At 52.3% G+C, this 21,787-nt stretch overlaps 1 protein-coding gene across 5 annotated transcripts in view; it reads left to right on the top strand.

Annotated features, from left to right (window-relative positions):
- The first annotated feature begins 707 nt into the window (after nt 1-707).
- Nucleotides 708-21,787, top strand: part of LOC136572305 (zinc finger protein 665-like) — a 52,706-nt gene continuing 31,626 nt past the window's right edge. For 2 of the 5 annotated variants that reach the window (XM_066572778.1, XM_066572773.1), the window contains exon 1: nt 708-836. The gene's annotated coding sequence lies outside the window, so the exon portion shown is untranslated. Of the gene's footprint in view, nt 837-941; nt 965-8,985; nt 9,242-15,440; nt 15,470-21,787 lie in introns of those variants that run through there. The other 3 variants (XM_066572776.1, XM_066572774.1, XM_066572775.1) reach the window with 3 other exon arrangements.

The following is a 21,787-nucleotide window of genomic DNA, read 5'->3' as shown; positions in this document are numbered from 1 at the left end:
CGCAATGACGTGACTTTGTAGTATCGCATGCGAGGATATAAGCCCCACCCCGAAAATAAGCTGTAGCTGAAGGGGGGAAAAAAGTATACATAAGCCCCCCCCGCTGTGTCCGGGCCCCACAGCCTCTCTCCTTAGTCCTGACACAGCTTCTCTTTATCATCCTCTGGCCGGGCCAGCCTCCTGGAAGCACTGGCTGTGATTGGCTGATGCTTAGCCAATCAGAGCCAGCACTCCATGAATGGCTGTGATTGGACCCCGATGAGCCGGCCGCTCACACAGCCTCCTGATTGGTTGTTTGGATTTACTCATTCCCAGTGATTGGTTATTTGGGTTGGCTGGTTCACGGTGATTGGATTTACTCGTTCATGGTGATTGGTTGCTTGGGGTGGCTGACTCAAGGTGATTGGTTGTTTAGGTTGGGTGGTTCACCGTGATTGGTTGTTTGGATTTACTCGTTCACGGTGATTGGTTGTTTAGGTTGTCTCCTGAAGAGGTGGGGAGTAAAAGGCTAAGCTGCGAGCCACACTGGCCCTGTCACCCTGCGCCCCCCGGAGGTTAACAGCCGCACTGCATTCAGTAATCGCGCGGTATTAGTAGGATGCCGCGGCGCACGCCGTCCCCGGAGGCCCTGCACTGATATACATTGCCGGGGTGCCGGCTCCCTCACTGGGCGGTGCGGCCCCTGTACACGGCTGCCCTGCTCTGGCAGGGATTCAGGAGGGCCCCGGCCGCAGCTTCCTGTATGGGCGGGTCTCCGGGAGGCTCCGCCCCGTCACTGACGTCATCCCTACACCCCTTAGCAGGACGTGTGACGACCCTGGGACTGCCGGCTGAGGGTGAGTGAGGCGGATCCTGCAGCGACTCCCTGCAGCGACTCCTGCTCGACTACAACTCCCAGCATGCAGCAGGATATAGGGAAGGCTGCTCAGTCCTTAGATCGCCGTCTGAAGATGGAAAACACAGGGTTAATATAAGGGATGGTCCTACACATAGCCCCGCCCCTCAGGAGGGCCTAAAGGTCCTATAGTCACCGACACATCCATCTATGGTCACATGACTGTGACGTCACCAAAGGTCCTGCAACTACTAGGATGAGAGAAATGTATCGGGGGCAAATATGTATATGCGGGGGGGAGGTCTGTGGGACCGCTGGGGTCGGGGGGGAGGTCTGTGGGACCGCTGGGGTCGGGGGGGAGGTCTGTGGGACCGCTGGGGTCGGTCGGGGGGGAGGTCTGTGAGACCGCTGGGGTCGGTCGGGGGGAGGTCTGTGGGACCGCTGGGGTCGGTCGGGGGGGAGGTCTGTGGGACCGCTGGGGTCGGTCGGTCGGGGGGGAGGTCTGTGGGACCGCCGGGGTCGGGGGGAGGTCTGTGGGACCGCCGGGGTCGGGGGGGAGGTCTGTGGGACCGCTGGGGTCGGAGGGGGGAGGTCTGTGGGACCGGTGGGGTCGGTTGGTCGGTCGGAGGGGGGAGGTCTGTGGGACCGCTGGGGTCGGAGGGGGGAGGTCTGTGGGACCGGTGGGGTCGGTTGGTCGGTCGGAGGGGGGAGGTCTGTGGGACCGCCGGGGTCGGTTGGGGGGAGGTCTGTGGGACCGCTGGGGTCGGTCGGTCGGTCGGTCGGGGGGAGGTCTGTGGGACCGCTGGGGTCGGGGGGGAGGTCTGTGGGACCGCTGGGGTCGGTCGGTCGGGGGGGAGGTCTGTGGGACCGCCGGGGTCGGGGGGGAGGTCTGTGGGACCGCCGGGGTCGGGGGGGAGGTCTGTGGGACCGCTGGGGTCGGAGGGGGGAGGTCTGTGGGACCGGTGGGGTCGGTTGGTCGGTCGGAGGGGGGAGGTCTGTGGGACCGCTGGGGTCGGAGGGGGGAGGTCTGTGGGACCGGTGGGGTCGGTTGGTCGGTCGGAGGGGGGAGGTCTGTGGGACCGCCGGGGTCGGTTGGGGGGAGGTCTGTGGGACCGCTGGGGTCGGTCGGTCGGGGGGAGGTCTGTGGGACCGCTGGGGTCGGGGGGGAGGTCTGGGGGACCTCTGGGGTCGGTCGGTCGGGGGGGAGGTCTGTGAGACCGCTGGGGTCGGTCGGTCGGGGGGGAGGTCTGTGAGACCGCTGGGGTCGGTCGGTCGGGGGGGAGGTCTGTGAGACCGCTGGGGTCGGTCGGTCGGGGGGGAGGTCTGTGGGACCGCTGGGGTCGGTCGGTCGGGGGGGAGGTCTGTGGGACCGCCGGGGTCGGGGGGAGGTCTGTGGGACCGCCGGGGTCGGGGGGGAGGTCTGTGGGACCGCTGGGGTCGGAGGGGGGAGGTCTGTGGGACCGGTGGGGTCGGTTGGTCGGTCGGAGGGGGGAGGTCTGTGGGACCGCCGGGGTCGGTTGGGGGGAGGTCTGTGGGACCGCTGGGGTCGGAGGGGGAGGTCTGTGGGACCGGTGGGGTCAGTTGGTCGGTCGGAGGGGGGAGGTCTGTGGGACCGCTGGGGTCGGAGGGGGGAGGTCTGTGGGGTCGGGGGGAGGTCTGTGGGATCGCTGGGCACCCCGTCTTACTTGTATTAACTCTTTCAGATCCACATCCCAGCCCCTTTGATGGTCAGTTTACCTATAGAGCATCATCCTTTTGGTCTAGGGGTCTATAGTGAGACCCCCTAAGAGCTGGTTAGCGCCCCCTGGTTCAGTTCCCCTATGGATAGCTTGTGATTGCCTGGCCAAGACATTGAGGAACAGGTGTATAAAAGCAGCAGCCCGTCACCCCTGGCCAGCCCGCTTGGCGGTTACATCTGCTTGACCGTGCTGAAGATCTACAGGGCACTCTATGACCTTCACAATTGAGGATGCATCATGTCCGCATCGCCTGCATTATCCCATCCTACAAGCAGGTGAAACCCATCAGAACCCGCTACATTCCCTGAGATTAGTGAGGATAACTGTTGGAAGTGTGCCTTGTGGGATGCTTTGCCTGCCTGCCTGTACATACAGACCTGTGAGGCTTGTGGGACACAATACAGCAGCAGCTGATAACCTAAGTAGACTGCCAGCAATATCAGCAATACCTGGAGGACAACTTCTATTATACCCTTAACCCATCCCCCTATGGACATGAGCCCCCTGGGTGGATTAAACATGGGATCCACCAGGGATCCGGCTTCTATCACTCGTCTCTTTAACAGCTTGTAAACTGGGTGACCCCTGCATATCCCCCCCCCCCGGATCTATATATGACGGATCCCACCCGGCCGGCTGTAGGCTCATCTAGCATTATTGTGTGTGGTTAGTAACAATAATTGGATTTACCAAATTGTGAAAATGTGCTAATGTATTCTGGCCGGTCTGAATGGGCACATAAAGCGTCCCGTTGGCCCGTAGACGTGACCTGAGCTCACTGATGGGCCTGGCCAATTATCCACAGCTCCCCTGAAGAGTGTTCAGGACCGAAGGCCCATTTACACTGGATGAATGCCTGACGCCCCCCGCATGTCCTCGGTGCAGGGCTGTCACACAGGAGCGAGTATCGGTGGCACGCTCACAGAGCGGCCAGCAGGGGGCCGGGGCAGCTGCAGGAGATAAGTGTTACCAGCATGGGGGTAGGTAAGGGGGCAGTAGAAGAGGAGGGGCCACGCATCAGCAGACCCAGGGCAGGACCGGACTGTAATCCGGTGAAGTCAGCCACCACCCAGCATACACCAGCTGGCTGGCCAGATAGTAGTAGTAGAAGTGGGGTAAGGCTAATCCTCCCCAGCCCACCGGGAGGCACAAGGTCTCCAATTTAATCCTGGGGGTGGAGCCTCTCCATGGGATACGCAGTACAATCCAGTGAAGTGCAGCAAAGGATCTGGTTGGGACCAGGACGGGAGTTATGGAGGACGTTCAAAAATTGTGGTAGCAGCTTCACTTTTAACAAATTGATTCTGCCGACTAGAGTGAGCCGGAGAGCGGCCCGGCGCCTCGCCATTCCCTCAGCCCAGTCCAAGAGGGGGGCTAAATTAAGGTCGTAGAAGGTAGAGACTTTTACTGACACTCATACCCAGATAGATTGAGCTGTCCAGCTCAGGGGGGCGGGTGAAGGGAGCTCAGCCACCGCAGAGTCCATCGCCATTAAGTGAGTTTTGTCTTAATTGACCCGAATATCAGAATGTGGGCAAAATGTGTCAAAAATGGCGAGTGCAGAGTCAAGAGAGGACTCCGGATCCTGGAGGAAGAGGAGGCTGTCATTGGCATATAGTGCTATACGCTCTTCATAGTTGTGACATTTGTATCACTTTATTACCGGTGAGGTCCGGACCCGAATCGTAAGGGGCTCTATAGCAAGGGCAAACAGGGCAGGGGACGGGGCAACCCTGTCGTGTGCCTCTACCGAGGGGGAACTGGGCAGAAACATGGACATTGGTTTTATTACTGGTTACTGGGGAGTCATATAGGATCTTTACCCACCTAATAAATGCTGGCCCAAATCCAAGCCGTTCCATCACTGCCCACAAATACCTCCCCTCTACGGAGTCGAAGGCCTTTGCCTGGTCTATAACTGCCAGGGTGCGCTTCCCACAGTTAGTCTTCATATGGCAGATGGTCAAAAAGCCGCCTCAGATTCATGTCTGTCCTTTGGCCAGGCATGAAGCCAGACTGGTCATCGGGTATAATCTCATTAAAGGGGTTGTCCCGCGCCGAAACGGGTTTTTTTTTTTTTCAACCCCCCCCCCCGTTCGGCGCGAGACAACCCCGATGCAGGGAGGTAAAGAAAGCTCACCGGAGCGCTTACCTTAATCCCCGCGCTCCGGTGACTTCTCTACTCACCGCTGAAGATGGCCTCTTCCTCCGTGGACCGCAGCTCTTCTGTGCGGTCCACTGCCGATTCCAGCCTCCTGATTGGCTGGAATCGGCACGTGACGGGGCGGAGCTACACGGAGCTACACGGAGCCCCATAGAAGACTGCAGAAGACCCGGACTGCGCAAGCGCGGCTAATTTGGCCATCGGAGGCCAAAAATTAGTCGGCTCCATGGAGACGAGGACGCTAGCAACGGAGCAGGTAAGTATAAAACTTTTTATAACTTCTGTATGGCTCATAATTAATGCACAATGTACATTACAAAGTGCATTAATATGGCCATACAGAAGTGTATAGACCCACTTGCTGCCTCGGGACATCTCCTTTAAGGACGTTGTTATTAAGAAGCGAGATGGGCCGATGGAACCACAATCTGCGGGGTCTTGTCCAGCTTTAGGAATCATGACCATTATGGCCTTGCACATGGTGTCCGGTAGGGCGCCCGGGGAGCCAGGGAAGCCGCATTCTTTTTATACCATTCCCCAGGGAGCCCATCCAACCCTGGGGCTTTTCTGTTGAGTGACTTAATAGCATTGATTACCTCCTCTATACTCAAGCCCCCATCCAAAAAAGTTGCACTACTTCGGCTCAAAGTATGGAAAAGGAGATCATCAAGGTAGTTGTTCATCTGAGCAGCTGAGTTTGGAAGTATATAGGTTCCTATAGAAGTGGGTAAACGTTTGACTAGTTTTGGGTTATCTACCAGGGCCCCCAAAGCATCACGCACCATTGTGATCGGCAGCAATGACTGGTCCTCTCTAATCAAATAGGCCAGCAGATTGCCGTTCTGGTGACGGGGTAAAGAAGCTTCTTTTTGGTATACTCCGTTAGTAGTAATTTGTATTCCTGCCATAGATTATTTAAGTCCAGGTAGGCTTCTGGGGAAGGATCTGCTATGTACCTGGCTTCCGCTGCAACAAGGAGGCGTTCCAGGTCCAACCGGGTGGCCTGCAGGGAACTTCTATACTCAGCAATGGTAGATGTGGAAGATCCCCTAGTAAAAGCCTCAAAGGCATCCCACAGTCAGCTCTGAGGAAGTCCCCTCATTGACCTCCCAGTACATCCCTGCCTCCTGCTCAACATACTCTCTCCCTGCACCAGCCATAGGGGGCTGAGCCTCCACAGAGGGCGAGAGCCCTCCACACCAAGGTCGAGGACCAGCTGGAGTGGGGAATGGTCTGATATTCCACTGCACAGCTACATCCTGCACCATAGGAAGACAGTCTGGAGAGCCAAAGCACAGGTCAATACGGAAAAAGGCGTTCTATGTTAGGGAGTGACACGATTGGCGGTGTCATGCGGGTGTCACAGGCGCCAGATTTCCTGCAGCAAGTAGGAGTTACCCATGTAGGCAGCTTGGTCGGTCCTGAAGCAGCTGGAGTGAAACGGTCTTGCACTGGGTCTAAAATAAGATTGAAGTTCCCCTTAAACATTATTGGGGCAGGTTTGAGCAAAACCACCCGGCCATCACGCCACTGAGGACCTTAACATCAGCGGGCCGTGGCTAATATTGATTATCGGGAGGAGCCGGCCATGCAAGGTGCCCTGAAGGATCAGAAGCCGCCGGCCCCCAGGATCAATATGAATTGGGCTGATTTAGCCACCAGCACGCTGACTCCCCTGGCATAGCTGGAATAAGTAGCGTGATACGCAGCGCCTATATTGGCCCTCTTAAGAGCCAGTATCTTTCAGCCCTGTAAATGTGTCTTCTGCAATAGTATGATGTGAGGAGAATGAATCTTGAGGAAGCTGAAAGCTAAGGCTCTCTTAAATTTGGAATTCAAGCCTCTAACATCCCAGGGGATCAACGTGAGATGCGTACTAATCATTGTTATAGAGCTGGACATTGTGCAGACCACCCGCATAACAATGAAAGGAGAGTCGGGGAAAAAAAGGAAAAAAAATACGAAACCTACCGAAATCCCCTTTCCACCATCCCCCCAAACGTAGGACAGGCTTAGATCCCATAATACGTAACTTTGTGAGGGACATTGGGCCTACCCCAGAGAACCAACAGAGAAACTTAAGACTGAGAAAGCAAATCTAATCATCCGCTCCCCCTGCAAAAGAGTAAAGGCCCATTAGACACAATGATTAGCGCTCTGAAGCCGTCTCTAGAGCGATAATCGCTGTCTAAATTTTCGTACGCTATTCGTTTATCGCTGACTTCAAGCCAGCTTGAAAACCATCTTGGGGTCTTTTCAGACGACACGCTGAGTTCTCCGCTGCGTAGCGCTGATAGTATTCTTTCAGCTGCAGACCCGCCGGAGAACAATGGAGCTGAATACAGATAACAGCCCTCCAGCTGCTATCTGCATTCAGCGAAAGGCTTCATTTGCACGCTAAGAAGCTACTAAGTATCTGAGTAGCTACTTAGTAGTTTATGCAAGATGACCGCTCAGAACTGCCGCTCAACTTATCTCCTGAATGAATTTTGTTCGATCATCTTTCTGTGTAAATGGGACTTAAGAGACAAAGCCTTGTAGGTGTGGGCTCACCACACTCGCATATGTCGGCTATAACATGGGCTACCGTTATACAGGCTGCTTCCCCTGCTCCCTCCGGCAATCCTAGGAATCCGATTCTCCATTTCAGCAATTTTCTTCTGCATTGCTGTGAAGCTGGAGCTAAGGGTCTGCACCCGGTCCGAGAGCAGTGTAGGGGTGTCTTCCAGGTTAGAGACTCCGGTCTCAATCTCAATTGTGCGTTCCCTTAATGATTGAACATCCGCTCTCAGCAGACTAAAGTGCAGAGCATCGGTGTGCAGTCCCCTCAGAGGATGCCCCCTATGGGCTGCAGGGCGCATTGGGTCAGCAGTCCGCTGAGGCACTGGGTCGGGCATACTGTTGCAGCTTGTTGGCTATTTTTTTTCTAATAATCTTATTTTTATTGGGCTGCCTGTCCATGGGCGGGTTGAATTGCGTTCCCTGCGGCGATAATCCGGCCACGAGGAACACAGTGAAAGCTCTCCATAGCATTGCTATGGAGAGCGCTGCGATTCTCCACTCACGGCCGGCAAACCGCAGCATGCTGTGATTTGCGGAAATTCTTCGCGGACAGGCTGACAGTGGAGATCCATCTGCCGGCTCCTGCTCCCCCCGGGCAGCCGCCGCGGGATACCGCAATGCCCGTGGACAGGCAGACTTAAAGAGATTTTTTTCCACAGAAAAAAAGGGTAACGCAGGGAGAGAGAAAAAGAGAAGAGAACAAAAAAGATGTCTAAACAGCATTTTACCAAGGAAGGGTAAATATCTTTTGGCAGGCCAGTAGGGGGTGCAGTAGAGCCCTGCCAAGCTCATGTTTTGGTGGATCCAGCGCGTGGGGTCCTTAGCTGTCTCCATCCACCAACCCCACGAACCACACCTAAGCGGGGTTGGAGGTCGTAGTATTTATCCATGGGGCCCATGAGGCCAAGAAGCATTCTTGATGTTCCTGCGCGAGTAGATCTCCTCCAGGTGGGATGTTTGAGTGACCTAGTTTATGACCTCTGAGGTTGAAGGAGTCCCAGTGGACTTCCAGTGTCTGACAATTGTTATTGCAATGCCATTATAATGTGAGAACTGAGTAAAAAGGGGACAGCCTGTTAGTGTTTGGGAAATAAGGGGCCAGCGCTGGCTCCAGGGGCACAGACTGACATCCCAGAAGGAGCGGATAACCCCTTCTCCCCGCTCCATCTCCAGCACACCTTAGAGATATCCTCATTCGTTCTAGCCAACCTTGCCAGAGTCAGGTACCAGCGCAGAAAAGTTTTCTGTGAGGATTCCCAATGTGCGACCTCCTGCGAGACTTTCTTTGTCCAAGCGAGGGCCCGCTTCCAGGCTTTTATGCTGAATTGCTGCTTGAGGTCCAGTTCCCACAGCTTCATCTGTGGGGATTTGCTTTGAGAGTCCAAAGCAAAGGTGTCCTCGTAAAATGTGGAAATACCTTTAGCGGTGCTCTCATGTTTATCAAATGGAAAGAGGGGGGAATATCTAAAGAAGGTTATGTGGTCTGCAGAAACTGTAGGGAATGTGTCAGAAAAGCTAATAATGAATTTAGCTTGTAAGAGAGCTCAAAAGCAATAAAAAAGGATCTTGGAGGTCAATAGAAAAGTCCAAGATGTTAGTGGATGCTTAAAAGATGAAAATAGGGAATTGGATAACAATGATGTTCCTATTTTGTATCTGTTTTTTGTCAGAAAGTAGATGAAACATCAACTGATCTTTGCTGTGCTATTGGGGGAATAAAAGAATGCAGGCTATCTGTAAGCAGAGAGATGGTGAGGGAACACTTAGCTAACTTACATGAATTCAAGTCTCAAGGTCCAGATGAATTACATCCTAGGATACTAAAGGAAGCAGCGGAGGTAATTGCTGAACCACTCGCCATAATCTGTAACAATTCCTGGAGAACAGGAGAAGTCCCAGAAGATTGGAAAAGGGCAAATGTTGTCCCTATCTTCAAAAAAGGTAAGCAGGTGGATCCAGGAAACTACAGGCCTGTGAGCCTGACTTCTATACCGGGAAAGATCTTTGAACAAATTATTAACCAGCATGTATGCAAGTACTTGGATGAGAATGGAGTAATTAACCAGAGCCAGCATGGGTTTGTAACCAACAAGTCAGGTCAGACTAATCTAATTTCCTCCTATGACTGAATCACCAACTAGGTTGATCAGGGAAATGCGGTGCATATAGTATTTCTTGGCTTTAGGAAAGCATTTGGCAAAGTATCTCATACCATATGGGATTGACACGGCAACTGTTAGGTGGATTCACAACTAGCTGAGTGATCGTACTCAAAGAGTGGTCATAAATGGCTGCACATCCAAGTGGAAGAATGTATCAAGTGGGGACCACAAGGCTCTGTCCTGGGCCCAGTGTTGGTCAACATTGTTATAAATGATCTGGAGGAGGGAATTGATGGGAAACTGATCAAATGTGCTGATGACACAAAGCTAGGAGGTATAGCTAACACTAGGGAAGAGAGAGGATTCAAAAAGATCTAGAAAAGCTTGAACAGTGGTCGGCGACTAACAGAATGGTATTTAACAAGGAGAAATGCAGTCCTACATCTGGGCAAGCAAAATGAAAAAAGCACATACAGAATGGGAGGAATTGGGCTAAGCAGCACATGTGAAAAAGACTTGGGTATACTAATAGATCACAGACTGAACATGAGTCAACAATGTGATGCAGCAGCCAAAAACGCAACCACAATTCTGGGATGAATTAAAAAAGACACAAACAAACTGGAGCAAGTTCAGGGAAGAGTCACCAAGATGGTTAGCAGTATGCAAATCATGTCCTATGAGGAACGGTTGAAGGATTTGGGAATTTCTAGCAGAAGAGAAGGCTGAGAGGAGACTTAATAGCTGTCTACAAATATCTGAAGGGCTGTCACAGTGCAGAGGGATCAGCCCTATTCTCATCTGCACACGGAAAGACTAGAAGCAATGGGATGAAACTGAAAGGGAGGAGACACAGATTAGATATTAGACAGTGAGGGGGATCAATGAGTGGAACAGGTTGCCACGGGAGGTGGGGAGTTCTCCTTCAATGGAAGTGTTCAAACAAAGACTGGACAAATATCTGTCTAGGATGATTTAGTAAATCCTGCACTGAGCAGGGCGTCGGACCTGATGACCCTGGAGGTCCCTTCCAACTCTATGATTCTGGGAAGATGAAAGTCACCTTGGGGAATGCTGGTTTCAGCAAATCCAGGGACTGTAATGCATGTCTCAACCTCAGGTGGGCAAAATGTAGTTTGCTTGTTAGCTGGAACGATTGGCTTACTGTGAGGAAGTCCATCAGGGTGTTGCCTCTAAAGAGGTCTCCAATTGTTTTGATGCCTGCTGTTTCCCAAACCCCAAGATCAAAGTCCGCAACTAAATAATAGAGGAAACGCAGAGGGAAGACTGCGGCCAGAGCCAAGTTGGAGATCAGTTCCTTCCAGATGTATGTTGAGATTCGTAAGCTTGGGAGGGCGCGTGGTGGTAGGGGAGGGGGGATTCAACCCAGTAAGGGGGGGTATCAGGGTGTCGCCTAGAGCCGCCACCTCTATGGAGGCCCATTTTTTTGTGATGGAGCCACCCATCACTGTTTGATCTGGTCTAGTATGGCTGCAGCAAAGTATCTTTTAACGTCCGGGGCACCATACCTCCTTGTGCGTGTGGTTTTGCTAGGGAAGAGAATTTGATTCTGGCATGACCTTCCCCCAGATGAATTTATTGATTATGGTTTGGAGTTTAGTCAGGAAGTTGTTTGGAATGGGGATCGCTACTGTTCTGAAGATGTACAGGATGCACGGCAGAATCATCCCAGCCCAGGAAATAAACGGCTTGCGGAAATTGTTTAGTATATGGGAGATATATTTAAGGAGTGGTGGATAATTTTATATAAAGGTTTTGGAGCTAGGGCATGTTATGCTTATACCTAGAGTATGGAGTTTTCATTCCAGGCATATGGGGATGAATTTGTTATAGTTCGCTTAGTCTTTGGCTCTAGTCCAATGTTTAGCATCTGGGATTTTGTGTTGTACACATGAGACTCTACCGAAACGGACTTAGGTGGCTTGGGCCTGTGCGAGAGAAATAATGGGGTTTGTGACTGCCAGAATCGCGCCAGAAGGAGCGTGAATATTAAGGGCGATAGGGGGCAACCTTGTCTAGTGTCATTAGAGATGGCAAACAGTGGGGAGACACAACCCGAGGAAAACACTCTAGTGGATTGTGCCGAATAGAGAGAAAGGATCGCCGATTTAATGGGCCCCGAGAAGCCAAATTTCTCTAGCGATTCCTTCAGGTATCCCCAGTGTTTCCGGTCGAAGGCTTTCTCAGCATCCAACGCCAAGAGCAGGGTGGGAATCCCACCTCTCTTAGCGATCCCAAGCAGATCCAAAAACTTCCGGGTATCATAGGGGGCCTGTCTCTGTGGAACAAACCCCACCTAGTCTGCTGCCACTAATGTAGGAAAGATGGCGAACAGTGGGGTACTTAGTAATTTTGTGTATATCTTGATGTCGGTGTTCAGCAGGGAGATGGGGTGGAAATTAGTCGGGGAGCTTTTCTCCTTTCCTGATTTAGGTATGGTAACAATCGAGACCTCCAGCATCTCAGTTGGGAAAGAGCCATCACCCATTGCTCTGTTGAACACCGACGCTAGGTAGAGAGCCAGAAGAGAAGCGTACTTCCTATAATAGCCATTGGAGAAGTCGTCCAGCCCCGGAGACTTGTGGAATTTCAGCAGTTTGATAGTGTCTAGGACCTCCAGAGGAGTGATTGGGGCTGAGAGAGCCTCCACCTGTTCGGGGGACAGGCGGGGAGGTTAACATCCTGCAGGAAACCTAAGATTTCTTCCTCTCGGAAAGGGGGGGGTATATTTGTTTCATTTTTTAGGTTGCAGAGGGAGGAGTAGTAAGTAGTGAACACGTTGACAATCCTTTGAGGATGGATGATTTTTTGGCTGTCTAAAAAGAATCTAATTCTGTCCCCCACTCTGAGCCCCTTAAGTTGTTTTGCTAGTTTAGCGCCAGGCTAGCGCCCCTGCTAGCCCCCCCACCCCACCCCCGACTTCCCTTCCGTCTGGCAGCAAGACCATATCAATCCTGAAGCAAGAAGAGTGGGTTAGGGAAAGAAAGGTATAGTCCCTTTCTGAACCATGGAGGCATCTCCACGCATCATACAGCTCTCTTTGTTCAAGGTCAGAGTGATAGGTGATGGGGTTCTGGTGCTGGTTGTAGAGTCTAGGAGTGGCTCCATGACGGGACTTATTTTCTGTGAGGATTTCCAATGTGTGACCCCGTCAAGACTTTCTTGGTCCAAGCGAGGGCCCTCTTCCTGGCTTTTATGCTGAATTGCTGCTTGAGGTCCCGTTCCCACAGCTTCATCTGTGGGGATTTGCTTTGAGAGTCCAAAGCAAAGGTGTCCTCGTAATATGTGGAAATCCCTTTAGCGGTGCTCATAGAGAGGGAGAAGAAGATGAAAGCCGCCAATCCAGGGACTGTAAGGCATATCTCAACCTCTGGGGTGTAAAACCTAGTTTGCTTGGTAGCTCGAACGATTTCTGCTTATATCACTGTAAGTCCCCTCCAATATCCAGAAGACCCTTGCGGACCTTGACTATTTCCTTCAGAATGTGCGTCAGAATCTAGCCAGTCTTTCGCTTGTTGGTTATTTTAGCTTCTTTAGTGAGATCCATCGCGCCGGAGGGTACGGTCGGAGATATCAGACTTATAAAGTGTTGAAGGGGGAGTTCACTGGTATTTTAGTAGTTAACGCATAACTGCCGAGACATAATGGCAATGCAGTACTGCTAGTGGACCAACACTGCACCACCACTAGGTGTCAGCAGAGAACAGGGCAAAAGTCAATGGATAGGTATAAAGGAAGCAGACTGTCCTACAAAGTCTGCAAGTGTAGCTGTAGGTGAAATTGTGTTTTTTCTCTCTCTCTGGTCCACAGCCTTGAGCTTTATTAGTCAGATGGTGAGAAAACCGGAGGGGGGAGTCAGCGAGCAACTTCACCCCTCTGCACTGGGGTCTTGCACATACAGGGGCACTCTGCCAGTCTGTTACTGTCCTTTCTTTTTTCCACTTTTCCTCCCCTTCACCACTTTTTGTTTTCCCCTTCCTTTTTCTCTCCATGTCCCTCTTCTCTCCCCTCCAGCTCGCCACAGCCGTGGAGGCACAGAAAGAGGAGTGTTCTCCCCCCCCCCCCTATTGCAAAATGGCGGCTACTCGGCAGGTGGAAGGGGATTCAGTGCATCCCAGGAACCAGAGCAGTCCCAAGGCCAAGGCACCTGGGGAGCATCGTCTCCGTCACACAGAGGACCCAAGGCAGTGGGCTGCCCACAGGCAGGGGTCTGGCTGCTATAGCTGCCGCCAGGGGCAGCATCACTCACGCAGCTGCCCGAACATATTGAGTCCCTGTAGGCTGCTGCGGTTCCCCCGGTTTGATTAAACCTTAAGAGGACTCTAAATGATCCTCCGTGACTAGAGAGAGTCGTGCAGGGTCCCAGCAGCTGTTAGGGAACGGAGCTCTCCTAAGCACGTCCTCTTCCCTGGTTGGCTAGGCCATGCCCTCCCACCCTCTTAGGCTACTGCCCTTACAGTCATACCGATTCTGCCATCACACGGCTAAATGCCTGACCATTGTCTATGTGTACAGCATCCCTCACCCTCCATCTCGCCATACCGCGCACATCTCCACCCCGCCGTACCGGGCACATCTCCACCCCGCCGTACCGGGCACATCTCCACCCCGCCGTACCGGGCACATCTCCACCCCGCCGTACCGGGCACATCACCCCGCCGTACCGGGCACATCTCCAGCCCTTTTACCTTCTGTATCCACCCATTACTTGTAGTATGTAAGCTCGTTGGAGCAGGACCCTCACCCCTATTGTTTCCATCAGCTGATTACTATGTAACCGCGGTTCTGTAATGTTTGTACTTTTGTCTTTCTGTATTCCCCCCCGTCTATGTAAGCGCTGCGGAATATGTTGGCGCTACACAAATACAGATTAGTATTATTATTACTTCGTACGTAGTGACTCCGGTAGCTGAAGGATTTTTAAATTGTGCTCAATGCAGAATTTCCATGACTGCAAGAGAGTCCATGACAGTTAGGGGCCACAACACCTCCATTACCTGCACAAAAACGTGCCGCAGATAGGGGAAGAATTTGCAATCTGTAACCAGAGGAACTGCACAAATTGTGGCCAACTACTGGTTCATTATTCCTTATTGCTATGAGAACGGGGAGACAAACACGTCTCTGCTACATAGTAATGACTGTTCTATTATTACATTAGCGTTAAGTATTGTGTGATTGGTCTCCGTGAGAGAAGCCGAGTCATCCTGTAGACATCAGACCTGTTAGTGCCTAACAAACCTACATGATGTTACCGCAAGCTTTCGGGGATCTCGCCCCCTGTGTCAGGCTATTGCATGAAACTAGTTAGGATGGCACATAAATATAACATACAGATGGGGGGGGACACATACCTCTTGATCTAAATAAATGTTCACACAGAAATTTGAGACCATTTTGCACTTAAAACAACAAACAAACAGAGCCGAGACATAAATCGTAAATCAGTCCACTGCACTCAGGACAGGTTTATGATGTGTCTTATCTCCCCTTCAACCTACACATGGAAGGAGATGCAGCACCACCTAGTGGATGGCAACATTATTACAAGTCAAGTTCTGAATTTTTATAAAGTTTTAAAGTGAAAAGAAAAAAAAATAATGTTTGTGAGGAGGACCTCCTTCAGACCTTTCATACTTTCCACTTATGCAAGAATCCCGGGCTGAGGTTCATTCCATTCTTGAGGGTATCAAACATGGCCATAAATTTGTACTCCCATATTCTACTGTGATGCTGCGACTTGAAGTTGCCCTTCAGTATAATAACTCCCATCTGCTCTATGCTGTGTCCATGGCCACAAAAATGTTTTGGCACAGGCAGTTCAGTCATTCCTTCTCTAATTGAGTGGCGATGAGATCTCATCCTGGCATGTTTAAGCATTAGAACACCACAATTAACTCAATACGTTGCACAGCTCTATTCCGCTTAAGAAAACAGTTCTATTATCAGTTCTCCCAATGAGACTCACACATTCCACATTTTTTTACACAGGTCTCTGAGGCTGACAGCCCCTCCCTTCAGGAGTCACTTTTTTTTCCATAGGAATGTGAGTGCCAGGGGCAGTGGTAGTACATTGAAGAAAATGCTAACTCTTAACTATACAATAGTCCTTTGTCAACACTGCTACATCTGCCCAAGATATTAAAGAGGGCACAGAAATGCATATAGCAAAACCCACTACACTGCCATATTACAAATGCAATGACCATGCCAGTTATACACACATATGCTCTATCAGAGTCATTTCAGGTTATCAATTCCAACCCTCCAACCTTACTGTACAGAACAATGGCTCACCTTGCACAATCCAAAGTACTAAAGGTCCGTTAAGAGATGTATGCTTTCTTACTTCTCCATACCAAGCAGCAGGTCCAGTCATACTGAGGGGTGAGCGGTCTCCCACTTCTGCTGTAACAAGCAGCAGGTCCAGTCATACTGAGGGGTGAGCGGTCTCCCACCTCTGCTGTAACAAGCAGCAGGTCCAGTCATACTGAGGGGTGAGCGGTCTCCCACTTCTGCCATACCAAGCAGCAGGTCCAGTCATACTGAGGGGTGAGCGGTCTCCCACTTCTGCCATACCAAGCAGCAGGTCCAGTCATACTGAGGGGTGAGCGGTCTCCCACTTCTGCCATACCAAGCAGCAGGTCCAGTCATACTGAGGAGTGAGCGGTCTCCCACTTCTGCTGTAACAAGCAGCAGGTCCAGTCATACTGAGGGGTGAGCGGTCTCCCACTTCTGCCATACCAAGCAGCAGGTCCAGTCATACTGAGGGGTGAGCGGTCTCCCACTTCTGCCGTACCAAGCAGCAGGTCCAGTCATACTGAGGGGTGAGCGGTCTCCCACTTCTGCTGTAACAAGCAGCAGGTCCAGTCATACTGAGGGGTGAGCGGTCTCCCACTTCTGCCATACCAAGCAGCAGGTCCAGTCATACTGAGGGGTGAGCGGTCTCCCACTTCTGCCATACCAAGCAGCAGGTCCAGTCATACTGAGGGGTGAGCGGTCTCACACTTCTGCCATACCAAGCAGCAGGTCCAGTCATACTGAGGGGTGAGCGGTCTCCCACTTCTGCTGTAACAAGCAGCAGGTCCAGTCATACTGAAGGGGTGAGCGGTCTCCCACTTCTGCCATACCAAGCAGCAGGTCCAGTCATACTGAGGGTTGAGCGGTCTCCCACTTCTGCCATACCAAGCAGCAGGTCCAGTCATACTGAGGGGTGAGCGGTCTCCCACTTCTGCCATACCAAGCAGCAGGTCCAGTCATACTGAGGGGTGAGCGGTCTCCCACTTCTGCCTTACCAAGCAGCAGGTCCAGTCATACTTAAGGGGTGAGCGGTCTCCCACTTCTGCCATACCAAGCAGCAGGTCCAGTCATACTGAGGGGTGAGCGGTCTCCCACTTCTGCTGTAACAAGCAGCAGGTCCAGTCATACTGAGGGGTGAGCGGTCTCCCACTTCTGCCATACCAAGCAGCAGGTCCAGTCATACTGAAGGGGTGAGCGGTCTCCCACTTCTGCCATACCAAGCAGCAGGTCCAGTCATACTGAGGGGTGAGCGGTCTCCCACTTCTGCTGTAACAAGCAGCAGGTCCAGTCTTACTGAGGAGTGAGCGGTCTCCCACTTCTGCCATACCAAGCAGCAGGTCCAGTCATACTGAGGGGTGAGCGGTCTCCCACTTCTGCCATACCAAGCAGCAGGTCCAGTCATACTGAGGGGTGAGCGGTCTCCCACTTCTGCCGTACCAAGCAGCAGGTCCAGTCATACTGAGGGGTGAGCGGTCTCCCACTTCTGCCGTAACAAGCAGCAGGTCCAGTCATACTGAGGGGTGAGCGGTCTCCCACTTCTGCCATACCAAGCAGCAGGTCCAGTCATACTGAGGGGTGAGCGGTCTCCCACTTCTGCCATACCAAGCAGCAGGTCCAGTCATACTGAGGGGTGAGCGGTCTCCCAGTTCTGCCATACCAAGCAGCAGGTCCAGTCATACTGAGGGGTGAGCGGTCTCCCACTTCTGCTGTAACAAGCAGCAGGTCCAGTCATACTGAGGGGTGAGCGGTCTCCCACTTCTGCCATACCAAGCAGCAGGTCCAGTCATACTGAGGGGTGAGCGGTCTCCCACTTCTGCCATACCAAGCAGCAGGTCCAGTCATACTGAGGGGTGAGCGGTCTCCCACTTCTGCCATACCAAGCAGCAGGTCCAGTCATACTGAGGGGTGAGCGGTCTCCCACTTCTGCCATACCAAGCAGCAGGTCCAGTCATACTGAGGGGTGAGCGGTCTCCCACTTCTGCTGTAACAAGCAGCAGGTCCAGTCATACTGAGGGGTGAGCGGTCTCCCAATTCTGCCATACCAAGCAGCAGGTCCAGTCATACTGAGAGGTGAGCGGTCTCCCACTTCTGCTGTAACAAGCAGCAGGTCCAGTCATACTGAGGGGTGAGCGGTCTCCCACTTCTGCCATACCAAGCAGCAGGTCCAGTCATACTGAGGGGTGAGCGGTCTCCCAGTTCTGCCATACCAAGCAGCAGGTCCAGTCATACTGAGGGGTGAGCGGTCTCCCACTTCTGCCTTACCAAGCAGCAGGTCCAGTCATACTGAGGGGTGAGCGGTCTCCCACTACTGCTGTAACAAGCAGCAGGTCCAGTCATACTGAGGGGTGAGCGGTCTCCCACTTCTGCTGTAACAAGCAGCAGGTCCAGTCATACTGAGGGGTGAGCGGTCTCCCACTTCTGCCTTACCAAGCAGCAGGTCCAGTCATACTGAGGGGTGAGCGGTCTCCCACTTCTGCCATACCAAGCAGCAGGTCCAGTCATACTGAGGGGTGAGCGGTCTCCCACTTCTGCCATACCAAGCAGCAGGTCCAGTCATACTGAGGGGTGAGCGGTCTCCCACTTCTGCCATACCAAGCAGCAGGTCCGGTCATACTGAGGGGTGAGCGGTCTCCCACTTCTGCCTTACCAAGCAGCAGGTCCAGTCATACTGAGGGGTGAGCGGTCTCCCACTTCTGCCATACCAAGCAGCAGGTCCGGTCATACTGAGGGGTGAGCGGTCTCCCACTTCTGCTGTAACAAGCAGCAGGTCCAGTCATACTGAGGGGTGAGCGGTCTCCCACTTCTGCCATACCAAGCAGCAGGTCCAGTCATACTGAGGGGTGAGCGGTCTCCCACTTCTGCCTTACCAAGCAGCAGGTCCAGTCATTCTGAGGGGTGAGCGGTCTCCCACTTCTGCCATACCAAGCAGCAGGTCCAGTCATACTGAGGGGTGAGCGGTCTCCCACTTCTGCCATACCAAGCAGCAGGTCCAGTCATACTGAGAGGTGAGCGGTCTCCCACTTCTGCCATACCAAGCAGCAGGTCCAGTCATACTGAGGGGTGAGCAGTCTCTCACTTCTGCTGTAACAAGCAGCAGGTCAAGTCATACTGAGGGGTGAGCGGTCTCCCACTTCTGCCATACCAAGCAGCAGGTCCAGTCATACTGAGGGGTGAGCGGTCTCACACTTCTGCCATACCAAGCAGCAGGTCCAGTCATACTGAGGGGTGAGCGGTCTCCCACTTCTGCTGTAACAAGCAGCAGGTCCAGTCATACTGAAGGGGTGAGCGGTCTCCCACTTCTGCCATACCAAGCAGCAGGTCCAGTCATACTGAGGGGTGAGCGGTCTCCCACTTCTGCCATACCAAGCAGCAGGTCCAGTCATACTGAGGGTTGAGCGGTCTCCCACTTCTGCCATACCAAGCAGCAGGTCCAGTCATACTGAGGGGTGAGCGGTCTCCCACTTCTGCCATACCAAGCAGCAGGTCCAGTCATACTGAGGGGTGAGCGGTCTCCCACTTCTGCCATACCAAGCAGCAGGTCCAGTCATACTGAGGGGTGAGCGGTCTCCCACTTCTGCTGTAACAAGCAGCAGGTCCAGTCATACTGAGGGGTGAGCGGTCTCCCACTTCTGCTGTAACAAGCAGCAGGTCCAGTCATACTGAGGGGTGAGCGGTCTCCCACTTCTGCTGTAACAAGCAGCAGGTCCAGTCATACTGAGGGGTGAGCGGTCTTCCACTTCTGCTGTAACAAGCAGCAGGTCCAGTCATACTGAGGGGTGAGCGGTCTCCCACTTCTGCCATACCAAGCAGCAGGTCCAGTCATACTGAGGGGTGAGCGGGCTCCCACTTCTGCCTTACCAAGCAGCAGGTCCAGTCATACTGAGGGGTGAGCGGTCTCCCACTTCTGCCATACCAAGCAGCAGGTCCAGTCATACTGAGGGGTGAGCGGTCTCCCACTTCTGCCTTACCAAGCAGCAGGTCCAGTCATACTGAGGGGTGAGTGGTCTCCCACTTCTGCCATACCAAGCAGCAGGTCCAGTCATACTGAGGGGTGAGCGGTCTCCCACTTCTGCTGTAACAAGCAGCAGGTCCAGTCATACTGAGGGGTGAGCGGTCTCCCACTTCTGCCATACCAAGCAGCAGGTCCAGTCATACTGAGGGGTGAGCGGTCTTCCACTTCTGCTGTAACAAGCAGCAGGTCCAGTCATACTGAGGGGTGAGCGGTCTCCCACTTCTGCCATACCAAGCAGCAGGTCCGGTCATACTGAGGGGTGAGCGGTCTCCCACTTCTGCCTTACCAAGCAGCAGGTCCAGTCATACTGAGGGGTGAGCGGTCTCCCACTTCTGCCATACCAAGCAGCAGGTCCAGTCATACTGAGGGGTGAGCGGTCTCCCACTTCTGCCATACCAAGCAGCAGGTTCAGTCATACTGAGGGGTGAGCGGTCTCCCACTTCTGCCTTACCAAGCAGCAGGTCCAGTCATACTGAGGGGTGAGCGGTCTCCCACTTCTGCCTTACCAAGCAGCAGGTCCAGTCATACTGAGAGGTGAGCGGTCTCCCACTTCTGCCATACCAAGCAGCAGGTCCAGTCATACTGAGGGGTGAGCGGTCTCCCACTTCTGCCATACCAAGCAGCAGGTCCAGTCATACTGAGGGGTGAGCGGTCTCCCACTACTGCTGTAACAAGCAGCAGGTCCAGTCATACTGAGGGGTGAGCGGTCTCCCACTTCTGCTGTAACAAGCAGCAGGTCCAGTCATACTGAGGGGTGAGCGGTCTCCCACTTCTGCCATACCAAGCAGCAGGTCCAGTCATACTGAGGGGTGAGCGGTCTCCCACTTCTGCCATACCAAGCAGCAGGTCCAGTCACACTGAGGGGTGAGCGGTCTCCCACTACTGCTGTAACAAGCAGAAGGTCTCCTCCTTAGAATTCGAGTTCTCATCAGTTCAGTTGACTTCTTGCCTCTGATGGGTTCCTAAACGTTGCGGTTACAGACTTGGGGCCAAGTGGTTCTCCTCTCCCAGTCGATCAGGCTTTAAACCTATGAGATAGCAGGAGGTGAAATCACCCTCTTCGGAACCTACAAATCCCGGACGAACCCCCAGGAATGTTGTTGGATCCAAAGACACTGAGGCAGATTGTTCAGGACGCGGCCCTTTTTTTTCCATATTTATTTTTTCCTCCCCTTTTTAAAAAATTCTAATTCCTTTTTTTCTCCATCGCCGTCGCTGTATGAGGGTTGTTGTTGTTTTTTGCGGGACGAGTTGTATTTTCCAATAGTGCCATTTAATCTACCTTATAATGTACTGAAAAACTTTAAAAAAATTCTAAGTGGAGTAAAGTGAAAAAAAAAAACCCGACATTCCGCCATCTTTCAGTGCGTCTTGCTTCTACGGCGCACAAACGGCAACAAACATGACCTGATGACTTTCTTCTTTGGGTCGGTCCGATTGCTGCGATACCAAACTTGTAGAGTTTTTTTCTTTTTTGCTGGACTACTGTTATTTATTTTCAAAGACATTTAATGTTTTTATTACTTTTTGCCGCCATCTTCTGCGCACAATAACTTTATTTTTCCATCTACACAGTTGTACAGGGGCTCATTTTTTGCGGGATGTCCTGTAGTTTACATTGGTACCATTTTGGAGTACATGGGACTTTTTGATCACTTTTTTTTGCATTTTTTCTGGGAAACGGTGACTGAAAAGTGCATTTCTGGCGTCCTTCTTTTTTTTCAGACGATGTGTACCGTGCGCGGTAAATAATGCATTATTCCGACAGATCAGACTTTTACGGATGCTGCAATACCAAATATGTATTTTTGTTTAATGATTTCAATTTTTTTTTTATTAGAGATATGACAAAAGGGGGTGATTTAAACTTTTATTACTTTTTTTTTTACAATTAGTAAAACTTTATTGATCTGATTTTTGCTTTCTTTCTTAGGTCCCCCTAGGGGACAACAACTAGCAATGCCTTGATCCCTCCTGCAGTATGATATAATGCTATAGCATTACGTCATACTGCAATCTGACAGGCAGCCTATCAAGCCACCCCACGGGGAT

The sequence above is a fragment of the Eleutherodactylus coqui genome, chromosome 7, assembly GCF_035609145.1.
Source record: "Eleutherodactylus coqui strain aEleCoq1 chromosome 7, aEleCoq1.hap1, whole genome shotgun sequence".
Taxonomy (NCBI): Eukaryota; Metazoa; Chordata; class Amphibia; order Anura; family Eleutherodactylidae; genus Eleutherodactylus; species Eleutherodactylus coqui.
Note: the sequence above shows the minus strand (reverse complement) of the source record. Positions and strands in the feature narration are given on the sequence as shown.